The 23,651-nt window shown below is 45.7% G+C and overlaps 1 protein-coding gene across 4 annotated transcripts in view; it reads right to left on the reverse strand.

Annotated features, from left to right (window-relative positions):
• Mp (collagen XV/XVIII-type protein multiplexin) overlaps positions 1-23,651 on the reverse strand; it is a 731,849-nt gene that overhangs the window by 328,520 nt on the left and 379,678 nt on the right. The window lies entirely within an intron of this gene.

Genomic DNA, 23,651 nt, shown 5'->3' on the forward strand with positions numbered 1-23,651 from the left:
AGGCAGTGAGCAAAATAATAATCGATGGTGAAGTTCCCGATGGATGGAAACTTAGCAGGATGAGCATGATCTATAAAGGAAAGGGGGACAATGCTGACATAAACAACTACCTCCTATAACAGTGACATCAGTGGTCTACAGGCTGGCGATGCAGATTATAAAGGAAAGACTGCAGGAATGAATAAAGGATAAGGGGGTGCTGGGGAAACTGCAGAATGGGTTTCGGAAACACAGGAGGTTAAAAGACAATCCGTTCTCACTGACGCAGTGCATCGAAATAGCTGAACAGGAACACAGGCCCCTGTGGCTAGCATTTTTGGACATCAAGGGAGCGTACGATACCGTGGTTCAAGAGGAATTGTGGCGAATACTGGACACACTAGGCGTGGAACATGTAGTCACTAATCTTTTAAACGGTATCTATAAAGGTAACAAGGTAGTTATAAAGTGGGAAAAACAGGTATCCCAGCCCACAGAGGTAAAACGGGGGCTTAGGCAGGGGTGTCCTCTGTCACCTTTAGTATTCATGATGTACCGGCAAGGATTAGAGGCCAAATTTGAGAGAAGTGGACTGGGCTTCAATCTCTCTTTAGTTAAACAAGGAAAACTTATTGATCAGGCACAACCAGCTATAATGTACGCAGATGATATAGTGCTAATGGCCAACAACAAGGAAGATTTGCAGAGATTGATGGACATATGCGGTAATGAGGGAGATAGGTTAGATTTTAGATTCAGTAAGGAAAAATCAGCAGTCATGATTTTCAATGACAACGAAGGTAGTGAGCTTAGAATACAGGAGGTCACGCTAGAGATAACAGATAAATACAAATATCTGGGCGTATGAATAAGCAATGGGACCGAGTACCTGAGGAAACACGAACTATACGTGACGACTAAGGGTAACACGAATGCAGCAGTGACGAAAAATAGGGCACTGTGGAATTACAATAGGTATGATGTTTTGAGAGGAATATGGAAAGGGGTAATTGTTCCTGGGGTGACGTTCGGCAATGCGGTCTTGTGCATGAGATCAGAAGTTCAAGCAAGATTAGAAATTAAGCAACGTGGAACAGGTAGGCTTGCTTTAGGAGCTCACGGGAATACACCAAATCAGGGAGTACAAGGTGATATGGGATGGACATCATTTGAGGGCAGGGAAGCTCGCAGCAAGATAAAATTTGAGAAGCGATTGAGAGAAATGGGGGAGGAGCGTTGGGCTAGGAAGGTTTTCAGCTACTTGTACATGAAGAATGTCGATACAAAATGGAGGAAGCGAACCAGGAAATTGACTGGTAAATACTTACAAAACAGCAGGTGGCCAAACCAAAAAAAACTATCGGTTAAGAAAAAAGTGAAGGTAACGGAGACTGACACGTGGAGAATGGGCATGATTAAGAAGTCCGCAATAGAGATCTATCGAACTTTTAAGCAGGAAATTGCCAAAGAAAGGATCTATGATAATACTCGGGGTAGTTATCTACTGTTTGAGGCCAGGACGGGAGTACTGCGAACCAAGACATATCGGGCCAAATACGAAGGGGTAGACACAGTATGCAGTGCGTGTGGAGAGGAAAAAAAAACTGCCGAACACTTGATAATGTTCTGTAAAGGGCTTCACCCTATAGTTCAGGATGATGGCGCAGAGTTTTTCAAAGCACTGGGGTTTAGGGACCGGGAGGGCATATTAGACTTTAAGCGGGTAGACTTAACTAGAAGGAGGTTATCTGATTGGTGGCTAAAGTCAAGGCACGAGTGAAAATTAAACTCTTCACTGCAAAGTACGAATCCTCAAACTCACTTTTTGAAGAAAAAAATAAATATAGTTTTTGGTTCATTAGGTATTACGGCTTGGTGGCGCTAGCCACCGCCCGATCTAAAGGGTACCGCCATATCCATCCATTCATCTATCCATCCATCCATCCATCCATCCATCCATCCATCCATTCATCCAAAACTAGTCGTCTAGTACCACTGCTAAAACCTGGCAAATCACCATTGGAACTCTCCTCCTATCGCCCGATCGCATTGGCTAGTTGCGTGGATAAAGTGATGGAGAGAATGATTCTCGGTCGACTCGAGTGATACTTGGAGTATCACGAGATCTGCCCAAATGTTATGGCTGGCTTTCGAAGTGGTTGGTCATTGATCGATAGCGTCATCGACCTAATCACGTACGTGGAACACGAGAAAGGCCATAAGCGTCTTCGCGCCTCTCTGTTCCTTGACGTCAAAGTAGCCTATGGTAACGTTACACATGAAGCCGTCCACACCACACTAGAAGAGATTGGAGTGGGTGGCCGAATGTTTAAGTGGATACTCAGTTATCTCCAAATGCGATCCTATTTTGTGAGTACAGAGACCAGGAACACGTCTGCACATTTCAGTTGTCATGGCATCCCTCAGGATGCTGTACTGAGCCCCGTGCTATTCAATATAACACTCATTGCTCTCCATGCACACCCACCAAACAATAATTATCTATCAACATACGCTGATGACATCTGCATTTGGACATCTGCGGTAACTCGCCTGCAGTTACGAGCGAGAATACAGAGAGCTGCTACTGCAACTGCTTTGTATTTACGCAATCGAGGCCTGGAAATTTCCTCCGGAAAGTGCGCTCTTCTGGCATTTACGCGCAAACCAATGTCGAAATAGAGTGTCAACTAACGGTCAAAATATACCATATCGTCGATCTCACAAATTTCTGGGTGTCATAGTCGACAGAGACATATAATGGAGCCCTCGTGTGTCGTATTTGAAAAAGCGATTGAAAGGCATATGCCATCTTTTTAAGTTTCTCGCTGGAAAGACTTGAGGAATGCAGCCTAATGCTATGTTACGACTTTACAGGGTGCTTTTTCTTGGCTTTTTACGATACAGTCTGCCTGCATTATCAAACGCCAGCAAAACAAGTCAACGCATGATATAAAGCGTTCAGGCACAGGCGCTTCGAATATGTCTAGGTCTGCCTCAGGGTGCCTCAACAATGGCGACTATATCTATAGCCAAAGACCACCTCGTGCAGACCCATATTGAAATTGAAGCTTTGAGGACACACATAAGGTATGTGGGCCGGACTCCCCATCACCACCTAGCCTCTGAACCAGCGGATAGACCTCATGCTTCCTTTTGTCGAACAATAATTGCACATGGTGACTCTACCAACTGGTTTTACGCCCGCGGCGAGACCTTCAGTTCCGCCATGGTGCCTCAAACAGCCAGTTATCAACCTGACAATACCAGGCATCCAGAAAAAACGAGATTTCTCAATAGCAGCCCTCAAGCAGCTCGCCTTTCTTCTGCTGTACGAGAAGTACCGAAACTGCACCCACGTCTACACCGATGGCTCCGTTCTACCAAACAGCTCAACTGCGGCGGTCGCTATTCTAACGCACGCCACAACCATCAAATTCAGGACAGCTCATGCAACCACAACAACGGCAGCAGAGCTTGCAGCGCATCGCGCTGCGCTGCGTTTCATTAACGACCAAAGCACGCAACAGTGGACGATTTTCTGTGACTTCAAGGCGGCACTGCAGTCACTTTTGTCAAATCTACGCCGCGGTCCACACGAGCAGTTGGTAGTTTAAACAGCAGAAATGCTAAACCATATAACAGAGAAAAGGCACCACGTTATATTTAGTGGTTGCCAAGCCCCTGTGGAATTATCGGTAACGAGCAAGCTGATCAAGCTGCTCGTTCAGCCCATACAGAAGACAACAACCAGTCAATACCTCTCTCAAGGACGGACGCTGCTAGGAGGCTAAGCCTGCTCGCTCGCCAACGCTCCATGGCTCTTAGGAATGAGCCTCTTTTTACGCATGCAAGATTACGATCCCTTGATCCAACGTTGAGCATACAACTTCCAACGAAAATTCGACGAGGCGAGGCTACTGCTCTGTGCAGACTATGGTTGGGAGTCGCGTTTACCCGTGCGTGCGCGTTCCGCATAGGTATGGCCGACACCTCCGACTGTGCACACTGCGGAGATGAAGAAACCATTCGACATATCCTGTGTGACTGCCCGAAATACAACCTGGAAAGACAACAGCTTTCTAATAAACTAAACAAGTTAGATGAGCAGCCGCTGTCAGAAGAAAGTATACTGCGCCATCGTCATGACTCATCGTCACAGAAGAAAGCCGTGCAAGCGCTACTGGGCTTCTTGTGAACTACTGGCCTGTCGGAACGCCTCTGAGTGGACTGATTTTGTTTGTGCGTGTGTGTCGGTGTTTTTCTCTGATTTATTTTTTAACTCTCCCTTTCTCTTTCAACCCCCTATTCCCCAACTTCAGTGTAGGGTAGCATACCGGATACTAGCATCTGATTAACCTCCCTGCCTTCCTTTTTCTCGTTTCTCTCTCTCTCTCTCTCTCTCTCTCTTTTCAAACATTTCAAGTGAACACGCGTGCACCTTGTCCAGAATGCTGTCACAATCAGCGATGCCGCACGTGACAACGCTACGAGCCGGCAGCGCACCGCAGATAGACCTCTACAGTGGTATGTCACAGCGTGACGTCACCGGTACACGTGCGAGGCGGTGGTTCGCAAAACACTCTCGCTGGTGGCTGAGTGGGGTGCAGTCGCTCGGTGCTTAGGGCAAGCATTTTTTTTTCTTTTTTAAAGCTCAATCTTCATCTCACAGTGGCAATATTAGCTGTGGTGTCGGAGAACATCTGGGTTTGTTGTAAAGTGCGTGATTAAATATTTCCCACGCTGGCTGGCTGTTTATCTCTGAGAAGTGAACACATGTGGCCACCTGTGCGAGGAGCAGCGGCATCGTCTTCGAAAATGTACAGTGTTGACTGTGGCGTGTAGTGTGCGTTCAAAGGCATGGACATTATTGGTTCACCTTTACGGACTGTAAAACTGGGAATATTGTGCGTGGTGTGTGCAGTGTGAATAATGCAATGCGTCCTGTTTGGAAAATAATGCTATTCGTTGTGGGCCGGTTCTAGTAACCAGTTGTCGATGGAACTTCACAATCTGACATCTTAATCAAGGTAAAAATGCATTTCACGTGATCATCTACGAGTGGGTACGTCTCAGCGCACGCGCGGTGTGCAGAAAAATAAAAGTGAATGATCTTCGCGTGATACATACGGCAACGCATGAGAAATAAGCATATTGTAGCATTGTCGAATCTGCACATACGCTTCACCACGGCTATACCTCGTATTATTGGATACCTGATACGTGTTAATGGAAACAGCGGAGATTTTCGCTTCTTATCTATTTTGTACTTTTACAGCTCGATTCTTATGAAGTGACAAAGCGCATTAGAAGTTTGTGTATCAAGCCTAAAGGAGCAACGTAGGTACGAAGACACGTTATAGGTGTCAAATGCAGCAAGGTAACTGTGCAAGATATTGTTATATAATAATAAGTTGTCAGATTTTACATCACACAAATTTTCGCGGGGTTTTTGAAAACCACAGCGGCAGAATTTCACTTTATATCACGAGGATATGTTGATCTCAGCCTAACACCCGGCAAGAAGTTTTTTTTATTTATCTCTGATCAAACATTTGTGTAATGACTTAGAATATTATTCGTGACGTCGCGCACAGCAGTTCGAAACCACGCTGCCACCAATGCCGTACTTTGTTTAAAACTGCATTGCACATGCCACAATGGAAATCGAATAAGTTTACATCCATGCCATTTCAGTACTTTTCAAAGTGCCAGTCACCACGTACATTAAAACGTTCGCTTTTGAAAAAGATCCGACTTTTTTATGACCGCCATGTACGTGGGTGAAGCCCACTGCGTGCTAGTTGCGTCTCTCAGTACTCTAAATCAAGTTTATCAATTAAAACATCTACGACGAGCGAATTTCCAAACTATGCGCAGCGACCCTCCGCGACCCCCTTCTTTCAGAAGCTGTGACTTTATAACATAGCATTGTAGAAATTTCTGTCAAAGGAATGCAGACACGCCGCTCTGCTATGCAGAAAGATGCCATCGGCGGAACTTTCTTGCCAACCAGCGCCTACTCCGAGAGCGGTTATGGTGGGCGGGGTGCCCGCAATGACGTCACACTGTTTAAAAACAGAGAGAGGTCTAATTGAAGAAACAATCACTCCTCCTTTGCGTACCTTTCCGGCCTCCGTGTCACCCGCAGCACAGCGCATTCTGGCGCGCCGCGCACTCATGTTGTGATTGTTCGCTGTGCAGGCTCCTCGTCTTTGGTCGTATTGCCCGCCTGCGCCTCCTTTCTGCAGTACACGTTCTCCGGGGCACACACACCAGACATGCACCTTCATGCCACGCGAGAATGGAAGGGGGTGGGTGGTTCTTTACAAAAACACGGAGAGTTAAGAAAGTTGTGCCTGCATTGCACAATAACTGGTTGATGTGAGGATACCTCAACCGATAAAGTCACGGGAAACGGGGACTGAAGGGAGAGTGAGAGTTCATAAAACAAAGTCCGGTAAAAGAGTAGATACATGAGAGAAGATTTTAAAATACGCGAAGCAAAAAAGTGTGGGAGCGTGGGGGGGGGGGGGGGGAGGCGTAAGTCAAGGAGGCCAGAAAAAAAATTGCGTGTTAAGCAGAGAAACACACTGGCCAAGCGGCTTTGAGAATGGATACCAACGGACGGTGGCGAAAGAAAGAGTGAAAGGAGCGATCGCCGCGTTTCGATAATCAAATGCGTCAGCCTCTGCTCTTACTGCACCACTTAAAAAAATTCTCACAACTCGTAATTCATTGTACACTCGCGCAGAGCTTCATTACCACAACTGAATTGAGACCTCTGGGTGGTTTTAGAGCCCTTTATGAGACAGCCAGATAGCACAGTGAGTCGAGGAACAAACTACTGAGGGTGCCATCATTGAAGTAGAGATGAAATGGACATGAGCCGAGTGCGTAGCACGTAGGCAGGATAACAGCTGGTAATTAAGGGTAATTGACTCGATTCTATGAAAAGCCAAACGTGTTATAGAGCGACAAAAAGTTAGGCTGGTAGATGATATTAACAAACGTGCAGGTATGAGTAGCAGCAGAAAACAAGAAGCAGGTTGATTGACAAAACATGGGAGAGGCCTTCGCCCTGCAGTTGGCGTAGTCAGGCTGACAGGCTGATGGTGAATATATATATATATATATATATATATATATATATATATATATATATATATATATATATATATATATATATATATATATATATGTATATATATATATATAAATTACGGGTAACATATTTAAAAAATAAATCGATGCACCGCGCTCGGCGAACAAGATGGCGACAGTTCATGAACAACCAGCCACTAACGTCGTCTTTCTCTTTCCTGCAGACAGGCTGTGCCGGCTGTTGCGTATCATAACCCCCGGTGGTAGAAGCACCGTCTCGGTGCTTGAGCAACTCGGATGCGGTAGAAGGAATGTGATAAGGCTTGAGTCGAGCTATGTGCACGATGTCACTCGAAGGTGACGGTGATGACGGTGAATCGGCTGGAATGATCTTGTATGTAAAGTCAGTCACCTGGCGAACGACGCGGTATGGTCCAGAGTAGCGTGACAGAAGTTTTTCAGAAAGCCCTACACGCCGAGTGGGGCACCAGAAGAGGACAAGGGAACCCGGTGAAAAGTGCCCGTTTCGATGATGTCAATGGTAGAGCTGTCTTTGGTGCTCCTGTGAAGCCTGCAGGCGGCTGCGGGCGAGTTGGCGTGCGTGGTCGGCTCGCGCGATGGCTTCGCCGGCATACTCAGTGACCGAGGGCAGCAAGGTGTCAAATGGTAGGGCGGGTTCTCGGCCGTATAGAAGATAGAATGGTGAATAGCCGGCAGTGTCGTGACGTGACGAATTATATGCAAACGTCACAAATGGCAAATTAACGTCCCAGTCCTGGTGGTCGGCCGCTACGTATTTAGAAAGCATTTCGGTTATGGTGCGGTTGAGGCGCTCCGTAGGACCGTTCGTTTGCGGATGGTACGAAGTGGCAAACTTGTGCTTGGCAGAGCAAGAGCGCAGGATTTCATCAACGACAGCTGATAGGAAGGTCCGGCCCCGGTCAGTGAGAAGTTCGCGTGGAGCTCCGTGTACTAAAATAATATCATATACCAGAAAGTCCACCACATTGGTTGCGCAACTAGTCGGAAGTGCTCGTGTGATAGCGTACCATGTCGCATAGTCAGTGGCGACAGCGATCCATTTGTTGCCTGAGCTGGAGATCGGGAATGGGCCAAGCAGGTCGAGGCCAACTCGAAAAAAAGGTTCAATGGGAATGTCGATCGGCTGAAGGAATTCAGCTGGTAGGGAAGATGGCTTTTTGCGGTGCTGGCAGGGCTCACAAGCGGCGACGTAGCGTCGAACAGGGCGGGCAAGACCAGGCCAAAAGAAACGACGACGTACACGGTCGTATGTGCGAGAGACGCCCAAGTGTCCCGCCAAAGGAGCGTCATGAAGTTGGTTGAGAACAGTCGTACGAAGATGTGCTGGTATGACGGGGAGCAAGTCATGGCCATATGGATCGAGGTTACGGTGATACAGGATGCCGTCTTTTACCAGGAACATTTGTAGAGATGCGCCGCGAGGCATTGACTCAAGCTTGTCAATGATGGTTCGCAGGGAAGCATCCAGGCCTTGTTCGTGGCCAAGGTTGAGCAGCTGCGTCACAGACAGAAGGTCTGGAAAGGTGTCAGTATGGGCAGCCTCTTACACAGGGTAGCGTGATAAACAATCCGCATCTTGATGTGATTGCCCTGTTTTGTACGTTACGGTGAACGTGTATTCTTGTAATCGTAGGGACCAACGAGCGAGACGTCCTGTGGGATCCTTGAGTGAGGCCAGCCAGCAGAGTGCGTGGTGGTCGGTGACTACCCGGAATGAACGCCCGTATAAGTATGGGCGAAACTTGGCGACTGCCCACACAAGAGCGAGACACTCCCGTTCCGTGATTGAATAGTTACGCTCGGCTGTACACCGCAGGCGGCTTGCATATGCTATAACACGGTCATGTCCGCGTTGATGTTGCATTAGCGTTGCCCCGATGCCATGCCCACTAGCGTCAGTGCGAACCTCGGTTGGAGCTTATGGATCGAAATGGGCTAAAATCGGCGGTGTTGTAAGGAGCGTCATGAGCTGGGAAAAAGATGAAGCTTGATCAGCGCCCCGGAAAAACGGGGTGTACTTCTTCAGGAGGTTTTTGAGTGGGCGTGCAATTATGACGAAGCCCTTAACGAACCGTTGAAAGTAGAAGCACAGGCCCACAAAACTGCGAACGTCCTTTGTTGATTTCGGAACAGGAAAGTCCGTGACGGCGCGAATTTTCTCGGGATCCGGGCGGACTCCTGCGGCATCGACGATGTGGCCAAGTACGGTTATTTGAGGACGAGCAAAGTGGCATCTTCACGAGTTCGGTTGAAGTCTGGCTCGACGAAAAACTTCAAAAATCACCGATAAACGCTTGAGATGAGAGTCGAATGTGGGCGACAAAACAATAACGTCGTCTAAATAACATAAGCAGGTTGACCATTTAAACTCTTGGATCAATGAGTTCATCATTCTTTCGAATGTGGCCGGCGCATTACAGAGACCAAAGGGCATAACTTTGAAGTGATAAAGCCCGTCAGGAGTGACGAATGCGGCCTTCTGACGGTCCATCTCATCCACAGCGATCTGCCAATAGCCAGATCGAAGGTCGATGGTGGAAAAATACGTAGCACCGTAAAGGCAGTCCAAGGCATCGTCGATTCTAGGTTACGGATAAACATCTTTCTTCGTAATTTTGTTGAGATGCCTATAATCTAAACAAAAGCGCCATGTTCCATCCTTCTTTCTGATCTGACCAACCCACCCCAACGTCGCCTTTGCTGCATTCATTTCGTACGCCTTCCGCCTAACTGTGTCACACATATAGACCTCTTCTCTACACCACCTGTACCTGACGGCGATTACATGGTGGCACCAATTCATGCCGTGATGCTTACGCACGGCGTCGCTGTTCCGCACATCATTTTGACAATTGTTGAACACCGCACATGCCTTCCTATTGTCAATTTTGCCCTCACTGCCCAAATTCTTTCACAGGGTATCTCCCTCGCCGAAATTACTGCTCTAGAAGACCATACGGTTGAACCCTTCAGAGTGGATGATTGCTGCACCTCAGACCATGAACCAACTCTATCCCGTTCATCGGGCGTCGACGTATTAAATAAGTTACCCGTAACATTATTGGTGGAGGTGAGCGACTCTCGTACCTCGATGGAGACGCGCAGCGGTCGCAACACCGGGGACTCTTCGGCTATTTCAACTGCCAGTACCTCACCCCCACCGGTCTCTCGATCCGAGTCGACAACCTACGTCACCCTGCCACCCCTGCGGGATCCTGGAACTTTCTCCGCTGACGGCATCATCCACGTTGACTCCTGGCTGCACCGGTACGAGTGAGTCAGTGCTGCCCACCGCTGGGATCCCACGCTCATGCTCGCCAATGTTGTGTTCTACCTCGACGGCACGCCGCGGACTAGGTTCGAAACCAACGAAGCCGAAATCACAAGCTGGGATCTTTTCAAATCGAAGATCCGTGATCTTTTCGGCGATTCATCTGGTCGTCAGCTCACTGCCAAAAAGACTCTCGCCACTCGCGCCCAGACGTCTACTGAATCGTACGTCTCATACATTCTTGACGTCTTGGCGCTTTGTAGCAAGGTCGACCAGCGCATGTCAGAAGAAGAAAAAGTTAATCACGTTCTCAAAGGGATTGCTGACGATGCCTTCAGCCTGCTGGTTTTCAATAATGTCACGAGCATCGACACGATCCTGACAGAATGCCGCCGTCTAGAACAGGCTAAAGCCCGCCGCGTCACCCACGGCATCACGCGCCTGCCGAACACAGCTGCTACTTCCTCTTGTGATTTCTCCGTCCGCCCAGTTCCCGATGTGACAACCTTACCCAGCATTTCCACCAATAATGTTACGGGTAACTTATTTAATAAATTAAATACGATGCACCGTGCTCGGTGAACAAGATGGTGACAGTTCATCAACAACCAGCCACCAACGTCGTCTTTCTCTTTCTTGCAGACAGGCTGTGCCGGCTGTTGCGTATCAATATCGTTTCGCGTTTGATCTCGTGTCACACGCGAAACTAATCGAAAAACTTGTTCATCTGGACGTTCCCTCATACCTAGTAAATGGGATTTCTGCTTACCTCACTAACCGTAGGCAATTTGTTGCAATTGATAATTGCTGTTCGAGTGACCTTGCTGTTACTTCTGGAGTTCCCCAAGGAAGTGTTCTTGGACCTTTATTGTTTAATATATACATTATTGACATAGTTGACTCTATTACTGAACCTGTACAGATAAAATTATTCGCTGATGACTGCTTACTCTTTAATGAAATTACCTGCCAGCGAGACCAAATCACCCTAAACTCTAACCTTCAAAAAATTTTAACATGGTGCGAACGCTGGGACATGCAGCTTAATATTGATAAAACAGTATTTATGAAAATCACCAAAAAAATTAATAAGCTTTCGTTTACGTATAATCTTGCATCCATGCCTCTTACAGAGGTTGATGAATATAAGTACCTGGGTGTCATCATAACTAATAATCTCAGTTGGAACTCCCACATCTCTCACCTTTGCGACTCAGCCTTCAAAAAACTCTGCTACCTCAGACACAAATTAAAACATGCTCCTCCCGAGACCCGTCTAACCGCTTATACCTCTCTTGTCCGTCCTAAGCTTGAATATGCAGCTATCGTATGGGATCCTTACACTAAAACTAACATCGATGCGCTAGAAAGGATCCAACGTAGAGCAGTAAGATTCATCTTCTCCAAATATCGCACCAGTGACTCTCCAAGTGACCTAATGGCCCAACACAACATTCAGTCCTTGCAACTAAGAAGAAAAATTCACAGGCTTAAATTTCTATTCTTACTGTATAAAAATAAATTGTCTCTTTCTCCTGAACCTTACATAAAGCCTCTCACTGCTCGCAAAACAAGACATCGCCACTCTGCCACATTAACGCCTTACAATACCAGAACCAACATCTTTAAGTATTCCTTTTTTCCTCGAACAGTAGCCGACTGGAACAGCCTCCCTCTTAGTACACTCAGCAACACCGACTCTATCGCATCCATTTCATCTTAGATCTAGCCCTTCCTCTTTCAATACAGTGATCCAGTATTTTACTAACTCCTTTGTACATTGATTAGATAGTTCTGTATTGTTTATCTTCTCATATTGTATATTATTTTTCTTTGTATCACATTTCTTTTAGTGCTCATTTACTTGTTAGTAGATTCACTTTGTTGTTGCTTTGTATAGATCCTACTTGTATATATTCTTGATATTTGCAGACTTTGTACTTTTGTTCGTACTTTTCCCCTCCTGCCTGGGCCTATTAAGGCCTGCAGTATTCCTAAATAAATAAATAAATAAATAAATATATATATATATATATTGGACCAGTGTAGCAGCCTTTCACTTGCACGTATCCAGGCTCATGCGTACTGCTACACCTCCACCATCTCGAAGTCTAACGTTGAACATTTTCAGCACTCGGTAACGAGGCGATTCTTTTTTCCTCTTTGCTTTTCCTTTTCTCTCTTGTCCTTCTATTTTTCAGCGCTGTCTTGTGGTATCTTGAGCGAATGATGTAATGGCTGGATGCAGCGAGTGCTTAATCAGGCAACCATTAGCGTTTGCAAAGCTTACGAGTGAAGCTGAAGAAATTGTCTGTGAAGCACTTCGCAGAATCCATCAAAAACACACTATTCGCTGCTGTGAAAGGTGCCCAATTTGCGGTTCCGCCGATGTTTCACGCATTCGCCTGATTCGCATTATAAACAGCTAACAGGTGAATTTCCCAAAGCTACTGGGCACGATATTGCGTTTTTTGTCGCACAATAATGGAGACACGCTTAGAGTCAGGGCACTCTCCCATGAGTGCACCGACGCTCGGCCACCAAGCGCATCCATGTATATTCTTAAGGAGGGTCGCATACGTGGCAAGTCAGAACACTGCGAAAAGCAGTAAGAAGGCTACTTGGGCACTTGCTAATGGTTCAAATTTCAATATAACAGTGCACAACAAAAAAATGTGCTGAATATTAAGTCTTGGTATTCAGCACTCCTCCTTGGTATTCAAAGTTAGTAAAGCGAGGCATTCCTGCATCGACGCTAGGACCAGCATTGACGAAGTCCTGTGCCCATCAAGCTCAAGGGAATTTTCCCACTCAGGTGCGAAGGTTACAGTACGCAGCATTCTCAAATTCTAGTGTTTCATCCGTGTGCAAAATCTTGTTGCAGGTACTGAAGAAAGGACACTGTGAAGCAGCAGATTGGCAAAAACCGAAAGAGGAGACGGTCATTCCGTAAAAAGCGCGAATTCACCTACGGGCCCTCGAGAACGTAGCGCAATAGATTTGGCGTCAACATTATTTTTTCTGCCAAAAATAAGCTGATACGTGAATATAAATAAGTGCTAGATAAAAAAATAAGTGCCCCATAAATATTCAGGATCTCTATGTGAAATAAAGCAGGTGCAGAATGTCCAGAAGTATGTGGCCTATGAGTGTGGTTTCATGCACACAATTTGGCTCTCATGTAGTGTAACATATATTGCGCAATCAGGACAGTCTATCAACACTGGATTAAATGAACGCAATGCTTTCTCAAAAATGCGGAAGTGGAATGCGAGCACTGAGCGTTCAGATAGTCAAGATTTTGCGCTTTTCGACTACAGGCATGTTATTTCTGCGCAAATGCAGAAAACAAAGGGGAAGGAGTATATCGCGCACGATAGTCACGCGTGACAACAAAGACCGGCCATGCGGCTGCATAGAAGAGGGTAGGTAACAATTGAGAACAGATATCTCTTTGTATATTGACCAAATAGAGAGCTCATTTCATCTTTACGTCACGTGAACGAACTGCTGGCGTCACAAACGGTGCAATAAAGACTGCAAAGGCCGGGAGAAAATAATGAGCTCGTTTTTTGTATTTTAGCAGGTGGTTGAGAAATCCTTTGAGCGTGTAAGTGTGTGCTCGAGTTCAAAGCAGCATTTGGGCATTGTGGTGCTTATCCTGGAACCAAGGCCCGTGTGCTCAGATTTGAGTGCACGTTTAAGAACCTCAGGTGGTCGGAATTTGCAGAGCCGTCCACTATGGCTTCTCTCATAATGATAAAGTAGTTTTGGAACCTTCAACTACACATATCAATCGTTCCTTCACCTATTAGTTTACTTGTTTTTGTTGTGCACTGTTTCATTGACATACCTTCAAGAATAGCCACTCTCTATTTTTTATTAGAGCGTAGTGCTCTTTTATTCATGCACGCATATTTCTTGAGAATCCACCGCTAGCTAAACAAATTCATGAAGGTTTCATATTGTAAGAATTTAGCGCAACCTTAACTCTCGCAAACAGTCACACAAGCACTAGCACATCCACCCGAGCAAATAACATGACACGAAGCGCTCATTACCAACTATTTATTGCTCCAATATGACCTTCTTATATATGTGCAGATGAATGCACAAAGGCAAAAATTAACTGAGCTCCGCCTTTAGAAAGTAAACAGTGCGTGAGGTATATAGCGCCGCCATACAATAAAGAACACGTAAAAAAGGTGAACACGAAACGCAGATAAACCAGCTAGAATCACTCAATTCTGGCCTCAATAAAAATATATTCTGTTGAAGCAACACCAAGGACGGCTCGCTGACACAAATATTGTTATTTTTTTCAATAAAGTATGCTTATAACAACAGACATGCAGATAAATCCCAGCTTCTTCCAAGAACATTCGTATCAGAGAATCGTGGTTCACACCCACACGAAGCAATATGTGACACAAGATGTGCGTACTTATCTTTTCTTGACCTTTAGCGCATGCTCCCTAAGTCGGTCATTGGAGCATCTCTCGGTAATGTCAATGCACACGTCATCACAGCATAAATGAATTGAGTATACGACTCTTATGGAACAATTACCGAAGGCGTTCTCATGTTTTTTAATTTATTTTTATTTTCATTTATTACATACTGCTGACCTGTTTACCAGGTTTTAAGCAGGAATGGGCATACCGAAATGTTTACTACAAAAACATAATTGACATCACACAGCATACTGACAGTGGTTACTATTCAACACTTTTGTATTATTTACAAAAAATTAAAGAAAAACAATACAACCATGGCATAGCTTTGGTGACTGAAACGTACTAAAAAATAGAAGCAATGCGTAACTCTGGGCTGCATGACTGTACAAAAAAACTGTTAGTAGTTATTGAGAGCATGTAAAAATAAATCAACTACTGGACACTGTACAGCATCGGGTGATAGGCGATTCCGCTCACGAGTAGTTCTTGGAAAAAATGAATACCTGAATGTGTCTGTGCAGTTCATGTAATCTAAAACTTTCTTTGAATGATGTGAGCGCACAGCATATTTACTTATTTGTCTAATGTGCACTGTTTTGTTGATACCAATTTTGTTGTGGAAAATGAGGTAAAAAAGCTTGAGCCTCTCCATTCTTCTTCTCTCATGTAGTTTTTCGAGATCCGCTTTAATTAGTAGAAGTGAAGGGGAAGTACGCCAACTATAACATTTAAAAACAAATCGGACAGATTTTCTTTAGACCATTTCTAATTTTTCAATATTGGACTCAGTGAAGGGATCCCACACTGCAGCTCCATATTCTAATACAGGTCTAATGAAAGTTTGGTACGCGAGAAGTTTGATGTGTGGTGTGGCATTCACAAGCCTCCTTTGCAAATAGCCAAGCTTTTTCATTGCCTTTCTTTCATTATATTCTATGCTTTCATGCCATTTTAAGTCTGATGTGAGTATGAGTCCTAAATATTTGTGTTTAGTGACTTCGGATAACGCATGGCCATTGACCTGATAGGTAAACAGAAGCGGCTGTATCTTACGCGTAATTCGCATAGCTACTGTTTTTTATAAATAATTGTAATCTGCCAATTTTCACACCACGTTTTTAGCGTTGCTAGTGCAGTATTTGAAGATTCTTGATCACTGTAACTATAAATTTCCGGATATAGTATACAGTCGTCCGCGAAAAGATTGATTTTTGCGGGCAAGTTTAGCACAATATCATTAATAAATAACAGAAAACACAACGCCCCCAAAATTGACCCTTCAGGCACACCCGATTTCACGGGGACGGAACTCGAGGTGACACCATCAATGACAACACTTTGGCTCCTCATTGAAAGATGAGCAGTTATTCATGCAAGTAATTTCTCATTTTTCAGGATTGGTTTGAGCCTAATTAGAAATTTCTGGTGACTCACACGCCCGAAAGCTTTCTCAAAATTCAATAAAATAACATCTACTTGACCATTCTTATCGATCGCTGCTGCTAGGTCATGAAACATCTTAATAAGCTGGGTTACCGTAGAATACCCTTTGCGAAAGCCGTGCTGAAGGGGCGTGATTAGGTTATTTCTTTCGACAAACTTAGACAAATGTTTGAATATTATATGCTCTAGAATTTTGACACTAGTGCATAGCAAGGAGATAGGCCTAAACGAGGATACAAGCGAATGGTCATCAGTTTTTGGTACTGGAGTGATCTTAGCGTGCTTCCAATCACTCGGAAATTCAGCACGCAGGAGAGATCATTTAAAGATCAAGCATAGGTATTTGGCATTCCTTTCAGCATACCTCATCAGAAAGACGTTAGGTAAGAGTCAATGCCCGGTGATATTTATGGATAGAGATTAGGCAGAAGAAAAAGACACCCCTTTCAGTGATACAGACGTCATTGATAGGTGGCATGGTGTCATAGGTGATGAAATCAGGTTAACGTCATTATCGCGCGCGTACACCGAACAGAAGTTATCATTCATCGCCCCTGCTATTATAGCAGGGGCGATGAACTTCCTTAACTTATTGGTGAAGTGCAACTTATTTGGTGACGTCAAGAGAAAGTTTTTCAAAGCCTCGCATTGATATTTTTCTGCTGCACTTTTCAATTTGACTTCCAGTGTGTGACACATCTCTGATATATTATCTAGTCCAGACAATGATGGTCATTCTAGTTGTCGTTTTCTTGCCTTCGTTAGCTTGCGCCTTAGGTGTACGATTACTTTCGTAATCCAGGGGCTAGACTGGTTTAATACCTTGCGTTTCTGAGGAACAAAGTTTTGAATACATTTAATTACTAGGTCTTTGAAAAAGCACCACAATCGCTCAACAGAACGTTCACTTTTTTAGAAAGCGTTAGGAAATCGGAATAAGAATGATCAAGAGCGTCTATTATGTCCACATCACTAGCACGCAAGAATACAGGTATAAAAACGGTCTTTTTATCAGGAATTTTAGAATAGTACAGTTGAAAGCTTAATGATACAATATTATGGTCCAAAATGCCGTCGTAAATTTCTATTACCGGACTACGGTTATATATACCACTACTAACAAGAAACAGGTCTTAAATTGTGCTAGATTCGTTTTGAAATCGAGTGGGCGTTTTCGCAAGCTGCGTAAAGTCTTGGAACAGCAAAACATCAAGAAAAGATACAGATGCAGCAGAGATGGCATGTGGAACTTGATCCGACCAATTTATCATGCAAAAATTGAAGTCGCCACCGATTAAGACGTTGCAACTACTCGTTTTGTACTGACACAAAAACTCATTTATATGTTCCACAAACTCATCACCACAATTGGGTGGACGGTAAAATCCCCCAACGACAGCATGTAGCTCATCAAATAACACGTTAACGACAACACATTCAATTCCCTTAATATTGGGTAATCGTGTCACATATAGCGATTCTCGAAACATGATAAAGACACTGCCACCACGGGAATCTCATTACTGTACACTTTGTAGCCTGGTGGCGTTATTTCATCATCACCTATGTCTCGGTTAGCCACGATGTCTTTTTCAGGCAACCACGTCTCTTGCCAAGGCGAATGCGCGGACACAACCTGGCGAGCTTATCTGGTGTAGAAAAGACCACAGCCACATCATGCCTTGCAGCGACCTTTTTGTGTTATGAGAGAGCTTGTGCACGTACGGCATCACTTGAACTTAGAGAACGATGGATCTCTAGCAGCTCCGTCCCTTTGTGTTCCACGTTTCATCTTGTGCACTAGTGACTCGGTGACCGTGTTTATGACCTAAGTTTATTATCAAATCCGCCGATTGACGACGGAGGGCTTCCCTTTGTCGGTCATATACATGGTAGCTGAGTCACTACTTCCGAAGATGGAACGTGCCCCGCCGCGGTGGTCTAGTGGCTAAGGTACTCGGCTGCTGACCCGTAGGTCACGGGTTTGAATCCCGGCTCCGACGGCTGCAATTTTGATGGAGGCGGAAATGTTGTAGGCCCGTGTACTCAGATTTGGGAAACCCCAGGTGGTTGAAATTTCCGGCGCCCTCTAGTACGGCGTTTATCATAGTCATATTGCTGCGTGCATAGCTGCATTTAGCGGCGAGATAGCAATGACAACGAAGAACGCGGATTTGCTCGAGAGGCGCAGCGCAGTCGAGTGAAGAAGACGACAATTTTAGTGGCCTTTTCTGAGAGCGTCTCTACAAGCTCCGCTGTCCGTGTTTTTGAATAAACCCCCTGTTTTTATAACCCGCGACACTGGTGCAGCTGGGTACTACCACCTCATGATCAGCACCCCTGTGAGAAGCCAGGAGTCCAGCCCTATGAGACAGCCACGCGTGGAGACGCCTGTGCACCGATCAAGCCGTCGCCTTCAAAGTATTGAACCAGAATTTGGCCTTTTAGAGGGAGCAACACTCCAGACAGCCACCCCTACTCAAGAAATGGCAAGGAGTCCTGCACAGGGGACGGTCCAGAATATGCGCATTCCTGAATCATTTCATGGCCGACCGAACGAAGATGCGCAAGACTGCCTTGCGCAGTTTCAGCGGGTAGCTAAATTGAACTACTGGAGTCTCGATGGAAAGCTCTTCCACGTATACTTCGACCTTGAAGACGGCATGAAAACGTGGTTTATAAACCGCGAGGCAACATTGACGACCTGGGAGGAGTTCGTCGTCGGTTTCTTGACACCTTCGGTAACACGGACCGATGCGAAAACGCACAACGCCTTCTTGAAGGACACACCCAACAGCTGCATGAAAGCGTCACCATGTTTGCTGAGGATATGGTGCGCCTGTGCCACCGCGTGGACCCCAACATGCCCGAGGCTCAAAAGCTAAGCCATCTCATGAGGGGCGTCAAAACGCAGATATTTGTTGGTCTTGTGTGTAATCCGCCAACAACAGTGGACGAGTTCACCAGGGAGGCCACCGCAATAGAGCGTGCGCTGCAGCAACGGTACCGACAGTTTGATCGCCCGGCCACTGGCGCAGCTGCAGGCGCCGCCGCACTTACGGCAAGCGACGAGCTTTCTCTACGCCACCTGATTGAACAGATCGTGCGGGAGGAGATCGCGAAGGAGAACGCAAAATACACATTGCAGTCACAGGCACCCCTTCAGCAGGAGTCCACGGTAGCCTCCGTCGCTGAAGTCGTTCGCCATGAACTTCGACAAGCGTTTGCCTCTCCTCAGCAATATTATTTATTTATTTATTTATTTATTTACAAATACTGCTGTCTCACAGTTCGAGACATTGCAGGAGTGGGTGAATAACAGTGAATACACACTAAACTAACAAAACACATGGTTTGGTAGTTCATTCAAAAAACTATTGGTAGGCAATTTTCGGAGAGAAACATCCAGATTATTCCACAATTCCACTGTGAAAGGAAAAAAATGAAAACTTAAAACAATCTAGAAATGGCATGAAGGGTGTGATGTTAATGGGGTTTGACCTGCGAGTGTTTGCAACGGAGTTGGCAAAGGAAAAAGGCATGTCAATGGTGATTATCTTGTTCACGATTTTATGTAAAGTGCCGATACGCTCGCAAGTACGTCTGTGTTCAAGTGATTTGAGTGATAGACGTACAGCGTGTGACGAAGGCGAAACATTGTGATCATAACGGTGATATATGAATCTTATTGCTTTTTTTTGAACACCTTCCAAGTGTGCTATGTCGCATGCGCAGTGAGGTGACCAGACAACGGAGGCGTATTCAAGAACAGGCCGTATAAGGGATTTGTATGCTGTTAGTTTGCATTCGTGAGTTGCATCTTTTAACGTTCGCTTCAAGAAGCCCAATTTTCGGAGCGCTTTCGAGCAGATTAGGTTTATATGTTTATGCCATTTTAAGTTCGGTGAGAATGTTACGCCAAGATACTTGTATTCGTTGACATGCTTCATGTTCTGGCCATAGGAAAAACGTAGGGGTTCCTTCTTGTTTGTGAATGTCATGCTTACCGTTTTGTTAAGGTTTAGTGCCATTTGCCACGTTGAGCTCCAGGTACGGAAAGAAGAAAAAACATTATTTAACTGTATTTGGTCACGAGAGGTACTAATACAAGAATAGAGGACACAGTCGTCGGCGTATAGACGGAGTTTGACCTTTGTATTTTTTGTTATTTCGACAACATCGTTGAGATAAATTAGGAAAAGAAGAGGCCCAAGGACCGAGCCCTGCGGCACACCTGATGTGGCAGGGAGGGATGACGAATGCGAATTGTTAAACGCGACAAACTGCTGGCTTAAATTTAGGTAATCTGAAAGCCAAGATAACAAGCGAATGCCGTGATTGCCGCGCAGAAAGGCTTTTAATTTGAGGAGGAGTTTATTGTGGCAAACAGTGTCAAACGCTTTCGACAAGTCAATAAAAATGGCGTCCACTTGACCGCGATCGTTTAAAGTGGAAGCGATGTCATGCGTAAACCCCAGCAACTGCGTGACTGTTGAAAATCCTGCACGAAAGCCATGTTGATTTTGGGAGAGGAGGTTGTTTTCAGTTAAATATGTGACTACATGTTTGTGAATAATGTGTTCAAGAATTTTACAGCAGGTGCAGAATAATGAAATAGGTCGATAGTTTGGAATTACTTGTTTGTCGCCAGATTTGAAGACCGGAACAACTTTTGCATTTTTCCAAATTTGCGGTACAATTCCTGTTTCAAGGGATCTCTGAAAAATGACTGTTAAATACCTCGCATTCTATTCGGCGTAACGTTTTAAAAATGTGTTAGGGATGTTATCAGCGCCGGCACTCTTATTTGTGTCGATGTTCAGTAGGAGATTGACAACTCCAGCGTAACTAATCTGTAGTTCTGGGAAGGCAGGTAATGTACTGTCAAGACCGAAAGCGGGACTGGTGCCATCATCTGTACTAAACACTGATCTGAAATAAACATTAAACGCTTCCGAGATAGTTAAAGAATCCGAAGAGGGCTGCTCGTTCACAATAAGTAAGGAAGATGTCGGGCCTGCAGGATTAAGAGTTTTCCAGAATTTAGATGGGTCGTTTTTCATAAAGGTTGTTAACGAACTTTCATAGTAGAATTTGCGCGCAGCATGCATTTTTTCTCTTAGCTCTGTTTTCAGAGAGTTCAATAAGTGCTGGTTATTTAGGAGAGTGTTACGATGCCTTCGAAGTCGCTTTATTCGCCGAATATTCCGCTCCACCGCACTGTCTAAAGTAATGTACCTACGCAGACGTTGTGCGTCGTCCATTGGCTCCAGAAGTATCCTAAAAGCCGAACGGATACAGCTATGCAGACGCTGTTCGTCGACCCACGCCCATGCCAGCGCCACAGTACCTCGAACCGTCCCTGTGGCAGCCTGGACTCAGCAGGATTCTGTCAGGCGACCCTATATGCTGAAGACCGACACATGGCGCACTGCGAATCGCCGACCACTCTGCTACAACTGTGGAGAGCCAGGGCACATTTACCGTTTTTGCCCACATCGCCGAGCTCAATACCGCGGTAGTGCACCTACAGCTACGCGCCGACAGTTCGACGAAAGCCATGCCCCCATTGACAATGACCAGGCTGGCAGGCGGGAAGGCTGTTCTACCTTCCGGACGCGCTCACCATCCCCGGCTCGCTTTGGTTCACCAAGCCGCCGTAGTTTTGCTGACGCCGTCAGAGGTCGGTCTCCCATCCTACGGCGGGAAAACAAAAAGCAGCGACCTTTGGGGAGAAGATTGCAAGCCGTCGAATAGCCAAAAATACCCCACTGCTGCCGAAACACGTGAGAGACAACGATGAAGACTCCGCCGAAAAAACTGTGACTGCCGACCTCGCTGTGACAATTGACGGCGTCGAAGTGACGGCCTTAGTTGATACGGGTGCAGACTTCTCCATAATGAGTGAACGATTGGCAGACAAACTCAAGAAAGTCAGGATGGAATGGATGGGCCCTTATATCCGAAATGCTGGAGGCCAGATAATGACTCCCACGGGAAAATGTACAGCAAGACTCACGATTGAGAATGTGGCTTTTGTAGCCACATTTCTGGTCCTACCGGAGTGGTGCAAACCTAAGATACTGGGAATGGACTTCTTAAAAGGACACGGTGCTGTGATCAACATACGCGATGGTGTGATCACATTCGCCGCTGACAAGTCTGTGACCCATGATCCAGACGAAGAACCCAGGGTGTTACGTGTGGTCGACGACGACGTCTGCGTGCCACCTCTGCCATGTAGTCTTGTTTCCATGTGTTGCGGCGTGCACTGTAATGAAGATGCCATAGCCGAACGCATCACTGCCCTTCTTTTTCGCCAAGGCATCTCCATTGCTCGCGGCAACGTCAGATTAGTGGATGGGCGCGCAGAGGTGCAGAGGTGCTTCTGACCAACTTCACAAATGAGCGCCGGCATATCGGTAAAGGCACGGCTGTGGCGTACCTCGAAGGGCTCGACTACTCTTACGACTGTCTTCTAATGCAAGGGGAAGCCACAGCTCAATCACCTCCACATACACCACCAGTCGATATTGGTTCGAGTCTAACACCGACTGAAAGATGCCGCCTTATGGAGCTGCTCGACCAGTTCAAGGACTGCTTCTCATCGACATCACGAGTGGGTCAAACGCCTCTGACTAAGCATCGCATCATTACGGAAGACGCAACAAGACCAATTCGATAGAACCAACATCGTGTCGCTCAGAAAGAACGTGAGGTAATCCAGCAGCAAGTCAAGAAGATGCTATAGGATGATGTAATCCAACCATCAAAGAGTCCTTGGGCATCGCCAGTGGTACTCGTGAAAAAGAATGACGGCAGCTTGCGTTTCTGCATCTATTATTGTAAGCTAAACCATGTTACAAAAAAAGACGTTTATCCATTACCACGCATCGATGACTCTTTGGACAGGCTACGGCATGCACGCTACTTCTCGTCAATGGACCTTAAAAGTGGATGCCGGCAAATAGAAGTAAAAGACGGCGACCGAGATAAGACCGCCTTCGTGATGCCAGACGAGCTTTATGAATTCAAAGTCCTACAATTCGGTCTATGCTCAGCCCCAGCCACGTTTCAGAGACTAATAGATAGCGTTCTGTCCGGCCTGAAATGGAAAACAAGCCTTGTGTACTTCGACGACGTGATCGTTTTTTCGGCCACGTTTAAAGAGCAACCCCAGGTGGTCAAAATTTCCGGAGTCCTCCACTACGGCGTCTCTCATAATCATATGGTGGTTTTGGGACGTTAAACCCCACATATCAATCAAATCAATGTTTAAAGAGTATCTAAAGTGGCTACTGTCAGTCCTTCAAGCCATACGGTCCACTGGACTCACACTCGAACCGGAAAATGTC

Source organism: Rhipicephalus microplus, chromosome X, assembly GCF_043290135.1.
Source record: "Rhipicephalus microplus isolate Deutch F79 chromosome X, USDA_Rmic, whole genome shotgun sequence".
NCBI classification, from domain to species: Eukaryota; Metazoa; Arthropoda; class Arachnida; order Ixodida; family Ixodidae; genus Rhipicephalus; species Rhipicephalus microplus.